General features: G+C 41.0%; 1 long non-coding RNA gene across 1 annotated transcript; it reads right to left on the bottom strand.

Moving 5' to 3' along the window:
• Positions 1-9818: 9818 nt before the first annotated feature.
• On the bottom strand, positions 9819-10475 carry LOC118599299. Its single transcript, XR_004948608.1, has 2 exons — positions 10062-10475; positions 9819-9972 (listed from the first exon to the last, which is right to left on the bottom strand). It is a non-coding gene; the product is annotated as an uncharacterized LOC118599299 (long non-coding RNA).
• Between the last annotated feature and the right edge of the window lie 247 nt (positions 10476-10722).

Genomic DNA, 10722 nt, shown 5'->3' with positions numbered 1-10722 from the left:
CCCTTCTAACAGGAAATTCCTCACTTTGCTCTTTCTTTGTTTTGTTTTTGCACAGGAAACCAAGTGCCCGGCTTTGCTGACATTTTTGGAAGCAAAGAAAGAATTTCTGTTTTTAACCTATTTCAAACATCTCCATAGCAAACAACTGTCTTTCAAAGATCTTGTGAAAATTACTAATAAGAAAAGTTTGAAACCTGAGGTATTAGTCATTTTGACATTTGTTGCATTTCTTTCTCACACTTTTTATGTAATAAAATTTCAGAACTCTATGATTCAAAGGGTTCATACTGGCTTGAAAATGAAACTGCTTTACTGGAACAGGGACTAAGATACCCAAAGTGGTTTAAAAGTCTTATTTTAGTCTCAGGAAAGAAAGATTGTGATTCTTGGAGAAATATGTCACTTGATCATATTAGTTTAATTTTAATAGTTTTAATGGAACTCACCAAGCTGCAACAATCAGACTGTCAGGAGGCTGCCCTCTGTCTCCCCCTCTGGCTGCCTGTGCACACTGTCTCCAGAGTTTTAGTAACTTCCTGTTCACTTCACACTGCATTTCCCATCAGCCCCTGCAGCTCCTCCCAGAAGCTCCTCAGCTGCTTTAATTCATTCATCCATTTTCTTGGCCCCTTTGTCCCTTTCGGGGTCAGAGCCGGAGCCTAACCCGGCTGCTGATGGGCGACAAAGACATCAACAGTCTTGTTCAATGATGAATGCCATGAAATCCTGGATGATCCAGATCAGGAATTAGAAAATCCTGTCCTTGAGGGCCACTGTGTTTGCACGATTTCATGGTATCCAAGCCCTACTCATGACTGATTACCTAGTCCAGCTAATTAGAATATACCAGAGGAAGGTATGTTAGAAAACACACAGGAATGCGCCATGGTTTGGGCCAGAATCATGGGGGGGAGAGAATCGTGTTTTCTTCGTTATCCTCTTCATCATGATGATGCTCCACCTCATGCTGCAGGAATACCTCTGCATCATTGGATGCTATAAAGCAGATAAAGTGATGGCGTGACCCCATCCTCCTCTGACCTCGACTCTACTGAGAGCTTCTGGAACATCCTCAACCATCCAGCCAAAAAAATTCTAGCAGAAACTCTCCAAAAAGTTCAATGGATGCAAAAATTATGAAGCTGCTAAAAAAGAAGCAGAGTTTTTGATTGGAATGGCTTTAGATTTAATGTCCTCCTGAAGCAGCAAATGGACATTTTTCCTTCTTTATAATCTATCAGATGTTGTGCTATTCTGCTATGTGTAACTATGTGGAACATTTGAAAGTTTTATTTTGGAAAAACAAATATTGTTTTGTTTAGGAGGTTTGTTCAATAGCATTTAATGTATGCTATCTATTACACTATTATGGTTAGTGACTTGAAAATGTTGCTGACTGTCATTGGCATTTAAAAAAAATCGTAGCAAAAGAAGATAATCTACACAATCATTTGGAATGTTCAGAGGGGTGGGGAAATAATTACAAAAACTGTATCTGAGGCTCCCATTTCTGTTGAACGAAGGTCGATCTTTCCGGATCAAAACTACTTCCTTTACTCCATGCTCAAACCAACCTTTCTCCCTATGTGGACATCCTTGTTCTCAAAGGAATGGTTATTTGCCTTTAAATTGAGGTGTACTGCAGACTCACACCCGCTGGGGTTGGCCCTGCTATGTTTTACTTTTTTAAAGACTTTTTTTAAGGGTTGTTTTGTTTCTCCGATGTAGTGTTCATTGCTGTGCTTGTTGCAATGGATAGAGTACACCACATTACTCTGTTTAGAACTAGGATTTGGGTCCTGTGGATGAAGCATTTGTTGCCTGAGGTGTTCATTGGTTTGAAGTGGACCAGGATGTTGAGTTAGTTTAAAATTCGTTTGTCCAGCAGGCTGGAGGAATGACAGCATTGATCCTTTTTGGTATTTTTTCTTTTGTGTCCTGTTTCCTGTCGGACAAACTCCTAGGAGATAAAAACAAACTTGTGCCAGCGCTGTTCCATGATTAAAAAACCCTATTGGGCAAGAGGCGAAATGTCTAATCCAGATATCTTGATTAAATAAAAAAATGTTTTTGATGATATGGAGCTTACCCAGCATATAACACACGAGGAACCATGGAAAGATTGGTAGCCTGCCACTCAGATGTGGGAACCCCATCCACACCCAGGGGTACACGGGCCACCCACCACAGAGGAAAAGAACTGCCAGGCCAGCAGCTAAGGATTCCCACAGAATCCCCTGTAGCCCCGGCATTGGTCACTGGGACATCCCACCTGGATCAAGGCAGGAGACAGGGCCTGACGTGCCCACCCTCCTCTTGGTGTGTGTGTTTTCATAAGGGGTGTGATTAAAATAGGTCGAATGGGGCAACATGGATGCCTCCATCTACCAACAACAGCATCCGATTACCCAGACACCCTTACAAATTGTCCCTATCCATCCTTCAGTCATCCATCCATCTTATTTTGCACATTTTGGACCAGGCAGCAGTCTAATCAAAGATGCCCACACTTCCCTCTCCCCGGCCACTTCCTCCAGTTCCTCTGGGGGGACCCCGATGCGTTCCCAGGCCAGTCGAGAAACATAGTCTCTCCAGCGTGTCCTGGGTCTTCCCCGGGGCCTCCGCCCAGTGGGACATGCCCGGAACACCTCACCAGGGAGGCGTCCAGGAGGCATCCGGACCAGATGCTGGAGCCACCTCAACTGGCTCCTGTGGATGTGGAGGAGAAGCGGCTCTACTCCGAGCTCTCTCCGGGTGACTGAGCTTCTCACCCTATCTCTAAGGGAGCGTCCAGCCACCCTCCGGAGGAAACTCATTTCAGTCGCTTGTAGTCGGGATCTCGTTCTTTCAGTCATGACCCAAAGTTCATGACCATAGGTGAGTACTGGAACGAAGATCGACCGGTAAATTAAGAGCTTTGCTTTCTGGCTCAGCTCTTTTCACCACAACGAACCGTTGCAGTTACCGCAAAATGGCGGACGCCGCTCCAATCCGCCTGTCGATCTCACGCTCCAATCTTCCCTCACTCATGAACAAGACCCCAAGATATATAAACTCCTCCCCCTGAGGCAGGAGCACTCCACCCACCCAGAGAGGGCAAATTACCTCTCTTCTGTCAGTGTGTTAAATGTCCATCGGTGGTAAATCTGTCGTGTATGCACTAAGAAGAGGTGCAATAAAAATTGGTGGGTGCCTTCACCAATGGTGTCTAAAGCAAATCAAATTCCAGAGAGAGCAGATTTTTTTCTCCACAATTTTTTTTCCATTCCTCAATTTAGGGTACATATCAGCAGTTATTCAGCAACTTGTTCTGTTACTTCTCTTCATTTCTTTACCATTTTGAAAGGTCTGTGTAAAATAAATAAACTGTGTGATCAGTGAGGGTTATGACAACAAAGACTTCTGCCAGTCAGGCTAATCATGAAATGCAAAAGAGATCCTCTCTGCTAGGAGGCTGATGCCGCTGATCCGGACAGTAACGTGTTTTAGTTTCGCTGTCATTACGACTGACACATGAATTCTGACTGAAAATCTTTGAGCAGTGTGTACTCAGGAGCAGAAATGTTGAACTGGAAGCACAGGTGTGAAATCGGAAAATACGATGCAGCTGTTTCCTGTACTACAAATATTTATGGAGGTTTTCTGAAAGTGAAACCCTCAGCGGGAAGCCCCTAAAAACACCTGCTGTGACGTCACATAAAAGATTTCACAACTGTTATGTAGGCCTGAAAAAAAACTCAAGTTTGGATTTACACAGCAGCACCTTCTGTGCTAAATTCCATCTCTGTTATTTAATCCATTAAGGACCTAACCTTTTCAGGAGTCAGATTGCTGTCTCCCCCTCTGGTCACCGACGGGAGTCGTCTCCACAGTACTGAACGCACTACATCTCCCTTCCGCCCCAGCACACTCCCTGCATGCTGCCCAGCTGACATGCACTGACAATCATGATACTTGAGAACTGCACAGAGCCTCACTCTGCTAAACGTCCACACTTTCTGGACTTTTAGCTGTGCTTAGTTCCTGTGTGAACTAATAAACTTGCTGCACGTAGAACCAGCTGTCTGCCTGTTTGTGACAGAGCTTGTCTTGGATAAGAAAAGTAACTACTGTGATAAGAGAACCTAATTCTGAGCTTAATTTTCTTAATATATGTCCTCCATCGATGGAAAAATGCTGCAAGAACATAGGATTGCTCTTTTATTTTGTGACAAAATATTAGACACATACCTGCATGTCACAGGGATTTTAATCGTAAATCAGAAAACCGTCTCTAAACTTAAGGTTGACCTCTGTGATCCAAAGCCACTATGATGCAGTGAGAAGTTCTTCCTACTTTTCTCAGTTCAGATACAGTGTTCCCTTCTCTTTATTGTCCATATAAGAAAAGCAAATGTCATTGCTGCAGTTACTAGTGTTTTTGCTTTTCATTAAACCTATGACCTGATGATCATTTTTATTTGTATCAGTTTGTTTGTAAAGTGCTGAAATGAAGAAATATTACAGGACATTTGGAAGGTTCCCGTCTTACTCATAAATATTCATGCTTCGTAAAACCACAGCTTATAGAGTAAACTTTACAAGATAATTACGTTTTTATTTAAAATACTTCAGTTTCACATTTTATATTAATTTCTAGTTGTTTTTGTCACATAATCAGGTGGACTCATGTTGTGGTTATTTTTGGACCGAGTCATTTTCTGTGCTCCCTGGGTGCTGCCAATCATTCTTTGCTGGATGTTGAAACCACAACTTGAGTTTTTTTTTAACTCTTTTTCAATCCACTTACTGTAAGTCAGCTGTTTATTAGAAAGAGCAAGAATGGAAAAAGCATTATCCAGAGGACTTTGCACGGGTTGCTGTGTTTAGTATCAACACAAAAGAGAACAATTCATTAGTTGTCACACTCTATTTAAAGCAAATGTGCAGGTTTTTCCAAAACATCGCATAGTTTTCACTTGAATCAGGTAAGCCTCACTTGCGGAAACGCTGACAGGAAAGAGAGCTTGATGCTGACATTTCCATGAAGGCAAATATGTATTGTGTCTAGTGCCACTGAGATACTTTCCTTTATAGCAGGAACAACAAGGGTTTTAGCATGAGAAGAATAGCTGCTAAAGGTAAGGCTGAGGGCAGTGACTCACTGACTCCGACCCATTTGAGACTGTCTATTAATGATTCTAAGTAATGTAATGCTTTTATGATCATTTTTTTAGTTATGGAGAGTAAAATGTCTGACAGTAGCACTACAATTCAACTTATATCCTACTTCACAATCATGTTTTATTGTATTAAGCCAAAATAATTGTAGTTTGATGTGGATTTTGATATTTTGGATAAAAACTAGTTCACAAATCAGTTGAAGACAGAGAAATAGTCAGGCTGGTGAGTGGGACGTGTGGACCTGTTGAAACAAGCTTGACAACAGGAGGACGCAGCAGCAGAGGAGTGTCCTTCAGTGACTCCTCATTCTGTGGAAGCACACTCCTTCCTGGTGAGTCATTGTTGTTTGCAAAGTCGATGTAATTTGCCATGTGTCACATGAATGTCTCATGAATGTAAACAAGCTGTTTTAAGAGAGGTTCATGGCCTTGTTTGCTTGTTTAGACCTTGTTTGTACCTGAAACGCCTTGTTTTTGTTGGTAAAATTAGGAAATGATCTATTACTCAGAGGTATTTTTTCTTGATGATGTCATTGTTGTATTCATACCAATATTTGTTCATATTTTCAACAAGTTCAAATCATTTAAAAAGCCTTTATGTGCTTGTTAAGGCGTACTAGTTTAAATATCCATTAAACAAACAAACAAACAGGTTAACAGATGTATAAATGTATTTTTGAAAACCCTTTTTCAAAATAACTCTCTTTTTTCCCAGTTTATTTAAATAAGTTAGAATCAAATTATGTTTTAAAAGCTAGTTCATGTTTTGTTTGCTAAAAATGTAATTATTGTTGTTAAGTTAATAAGGACATTTTTTTATTTGGCTTTCTTGTAAAATTACCTAAAACAAGCCAAACACAAAAAGGCAGCAGGAGGCATGTCGGGAAAATAAAACCTGCTGATCACGAAGATGAAAAGAATAAATGTTCAGAGTCAGAGGAAATGAACTGGTTGATCCTAAAAAGAAAGTTTCAAAAATTCAAACTTCCTTGGCATGCATTCATAAATTCCTGAGATGTTGTGTAATGTGTGTGTGAATGTTTAGGCACTAACATGCAAACACAGCACACGGTCTCTGTGTCTTAGGATCACATCCATGCTGCTACTGTTAATACCGTCTTTGCCAGCAAAGAAAATCTGACCTGGCAGCCCCACCCCCTGGCATTTGATGACTCAAGCCTATAGATGAAAACGTCTTCAGCTGGGAAGACATTGTCTGCCTCTCCTCGTAGTGAGGGCTGGAGTCATTCCCGTCTCTTCATCACAGCTTCCTATGAGCCCTGGGCAGCGTTAAGGGCAACTTCAGTCCCACGATGGAAGGAGAATGTTATTTTGAGCGCTGTGCTGATGCATAGAGGTTAGACTTACATATGCATGGCTCTTTAGCATATAACAGCATAACTATATGACTGATCATGCGGTGTTTAAGGTCATTCTGGATCAGCTTCACACCGGATGAGTCCATGCATGACTGTGTCTGTGTACACATGTGAGTGTGTCTCCTGTTTGGATCTACCTTCTAAAACAGGAGTGTCAAACTCAATCACACAAGGGCCAAAATCCAAAACACACTTTAGGCCGAACAGGATAAACATTTATTGAACACTCTAAAACTACATCATTAAAACTTTGAAACTATAACTTTTTAACATAATTATGAACTAGATATATAACATTACCTGTGATAATGCTAGTGTGAATGCTGGAAGATGAATTTGGCTGCTGAAGATGCTGAAGCTGATAGCCGGTTAAAATATTAGCTAAATGCCAAATTAGCCTAAAAAAACCAAACAAGAAAAAAAATCAGGTTAGCCAAAACAGCTAGCATGTAGCTGGAATATTAGCAAAACTCCAAAATAGCCTAAAAAGTAAATGTAAAAATAGTCCAGAAAACTAGCAGAATGTCCATTTAAAAAAAACTAAAACTGTAACTTTTTCACATAGTTATGAATAATAAAAATGCAGAAATATTATTCCAGAAAAAAATCAACTTGAATCATCTTTTCCTTTTGGGTCCCCACAGCGAATCAGTTTCCTCCATCTAAGCCTGTCTTCAGCATCCTCCACTCTAACACCAGCCACCTTCATGTCTTCATTCACTGCATCCATAAACCTCCTCTTTGGTCTTCCTCTAGACCTCTTTCCTGCAGCTCTAGACTCAGCATCCTTCTACCAATATATTCACTGTCTCTCCTCTGAACATGTCCAAACCATCTCAGTCTGTCCTCTCTGACTTTATCTCCAAAACCTCTAACATGTGCTGTCCCTCTGATGTATTCATTCCTGATCCTATCCATCCTGGTCACTCCCAAAGAGAACCTCAGCATCTTCATCTCTGCTACCTCCAGCTCTGCTTCCTGTCTTTTCTTCAGTCCCACTGTTTCATGGCTGCTCCCAGTAAAAATCACAAAATCGTCTTCAACCATCACAGTCCATGGTGATTCCTGTCTAATTGGAAAATAAAACTACATTTTTGTGAGACTCAAAATGTTAACTGTACTTTTATTCGTCTATGCACATTACTAACATGAAATATAGACACAATAGATCAAAGTATATCAGCTGATATGTTCTGATATGTTCCTACAGGTTGTTTAGTAGAATGGGTCCACTTTCAGCTTATCCCTTCCAGGGTCACCACAGCGTAACAGCACCCACTGTTTCTCATCAGTGATTTGGCAGAGTTTTTACGCCGGATGCCCTTCCTGACACAACCCTGTACTTGAGGGGCACAGGGACCCAGTTAGGCAGCAGGGTCAAGGGTCTTGACTAAGGACCCAATCTGGGTGGGGATCAGTGGACAACTCTGGGAATCGAACCCAGGGCTTCTGCGTGTTGCCCCCCAGTGGCCACCCCCAGGAAAAATTTCTGGAGGCGCCACTGAATCTAAGCAGAAGTAGCAAAATGTAAATGATTAAAGTAAATGAACCAATGCTACAAAACCATAATTTATTCAGATTGTTTTTTTCTTCAAACCCAAACAGCCACAATGGAGGAGGGAAAGAGCTGCATGTGGCTCCAGAGCCATTCATGTTCTGCTGAACAAGACCGCTCCGCACGTGCACGCGCTTAGAACACGCCCCGGCGTGCGTACATGTACACACTTCCATACCCGTCATGTGCGCGCCAGCAATATCGCTCAAAGCACCCCCACCTTGCTGCGACTGTGCCCGCGCACAGCACATCTCCACCTTTCCGCGTGCACCTTTACGCACATCATATCCCCATCCTTCCGCGTGCACCTTTACGCACAGTACATCTCCGTCCTTCCACGTGCACCTTTACGCACAGTACATCTCCGTCCTTCCACGTGCACCTTTACGCACAGTACATCTCCGTCCTTCCACGTGCGCCTTTACGCACAGCACATCTCCGTCCTTCCACGTGCGCGCCCGTGAGGCGGGGAAAGAGAAAAAAGTAGAAAAGACTAGAGTAATCATAAAAAAGAGCGTGCCTCTTTTTAAAAAGTCAGAAGAGAAAAAGAGTCACGAAGGTGCGTCTTCATCCATGACTGTTGTCACAGCAGATTGGGATTAGATTAGATTAGATTAGATTAGATCGCTTTGGGTGGCGATGAATTGGAGACACGCAGAATGTTAACAAGTGAAGTGGATGGATCCAGAATGAGACGGCCCGGGAACGAGAATAAGAGTGACCGTAGATTCTGTCATGTGCGATACGCTCAGCTGATCTCTCCCGCTGGAGCGGTGCTCCGCCTCCAACTCTTTTACCGGAACCGGATCGTTCCATTTTACTTTCACCCCTGGTGACATGTTTGATCCAGCTGGATTTCAGGTCTGCACACAGGTGGGGGCGTGTCTATCGACTCTGCGGCTCATCTCTCATTACAGCGGCAGGCGGGACTTTTGCGGAGAAATGCTGAGTTTCCGCGATTCTTTGACAATGGTTGTTGTTGTAGTAAACTCGTGTCGGACCCCAAAACATAATAAAATAATAATCTGTTTCCTTCATCTGGGATTTGTAATAGCAGAAAGCTTCATTCGCCCTACCTCTCCACCGCGGCGCTCTGCTCTGGCTTGCAGCAGTCAGATCAAATTTCATCTTCCCCCTTTTATTAAATTCAAAGATTAATTTCAATGGATCAGTACGAAACTATGACGTCCGACTTATAACAGCAGCATTAAAAAGACATAAAAATTTTAATAAATAAATATAACTTCCACCAAGTGGGAGGAAACTGCATTCACACTGTAAAACCAAATGTAATGTTTCAACTTAAAAACATGAGTTAAACGGCTGCCTTAAAATTTTAAGTTAAGAAAACAAACATGATTTGTTGTGTTAACATAAACTTTTGCTGTGTAGACTTAAAATATCTTGTTTAAACAAAGTAGTGGTGTATTGATTTGATTTAGATTTTTTTAAGTTGTGTTAACTTCTTTTGGTTGTTTTATTAACTTAAGTATTTTTATCAAATCTTTTAAAAACTTGAGTTGTTTTAAGCATTTTGTTTTAATCAAACTAACTTGCGAATTTTAGTCAAAAGAAATAAGATTTTTAACTGACTAGACCTAAAGAAGATTATTTAAAAGGTTATTTAAAATGCCCTAAATTAGTACTACAATATTTGGACACCAGGACTCATTGAAAATGAGAGATAATCCAAACAAGTGGGCTTTGAAGAAAAACAATAAATTTTAACCACAATTCCTTTATTTTCCAAACAAAAAAATCATTTCAGGAAGGACTTTTCTTGCATCCATTGCAACCTTACTCCCATTATGCTCAGGGGAAAAAAATAATATGTTGGGCAAAGGCTCCTTCCTTTACAGGTTACTTTCATTAAGTTCTGTAGACAAAACCAGAATTAATCAAGCCAAAAGCAAAATCTATATTGTATTTCTCAGACCATGAATAACGAGGAGCACCGTCCCTCACCAATGTCCATGAAGATCTTTGAATGACTTCAGTGTAGCTCAGACCTTTGGTATAGTCCATGTTGGGTGCAGACAGCAGACCCATCAGCAGAGCAATGGCTCGGAGAAAGTCCTTTATATCATGCAAAATGATTTGTTCTTCAAGAACAACTGATGTTCCACCATGTCTTCTCCATCTTCAATTAGTACAACGCCAAGTTCCAGTCCTCCATTGATTGAAGCCTCCTCATCAGGAGACTAGAAAAGACAAAACAAAGCATACATTATTGACTGCAATTCATGCTGAGAATCTAATGACTACAAACTCAGTAGATCCTTAACACTGTAACATCAGACAAAATGGCGACAGGGCCGAAAATGTGAAAAGTTACTTCAGTGTTCAGGTTTAGAAAGCTGACAGCTGCTTAACACAATTTGACTTAATAAAAAGAAACCTGACCAATTTAAACAGAAAAATGTTCAATATTTATTTTAATTTATGCTGAACTGTATTTTTATTTCCTGTCTTTGATCGTTCACAAATCTAAATACAAATTTGAATAATGCTTCAATATTGGAGGTTGAAAATATTGTCCTTTCATTGAAGCAGATATTAGAATGGCTTCTATATTGCTTGATATTATTTGCATGTGTTTTAAGTGCGATCAAGCAAAAAAACTTCA

The sequence above is a fragment of the Oryzias melastigma genome, linkage group LG1, assembly GCF_002922805.2.
Source record: "Oryzias melastigma strain HK-1 linkage group LG1, ASM292280v2, whole genome shotgun sequence".
In the NCBI taxonomy this organism is placed as follows: Eukaryota; Metazoa; Chordata; class Actinopteri; order Beloniformes; family Adrianichthyidae; genus Oryzias; species Oryzias melastigma.
The sequence above is the reverse complement of the archived record's forward strand: the minus strand, read 5'-3'. Positions and strand labels throughout refer to the sequence as shown.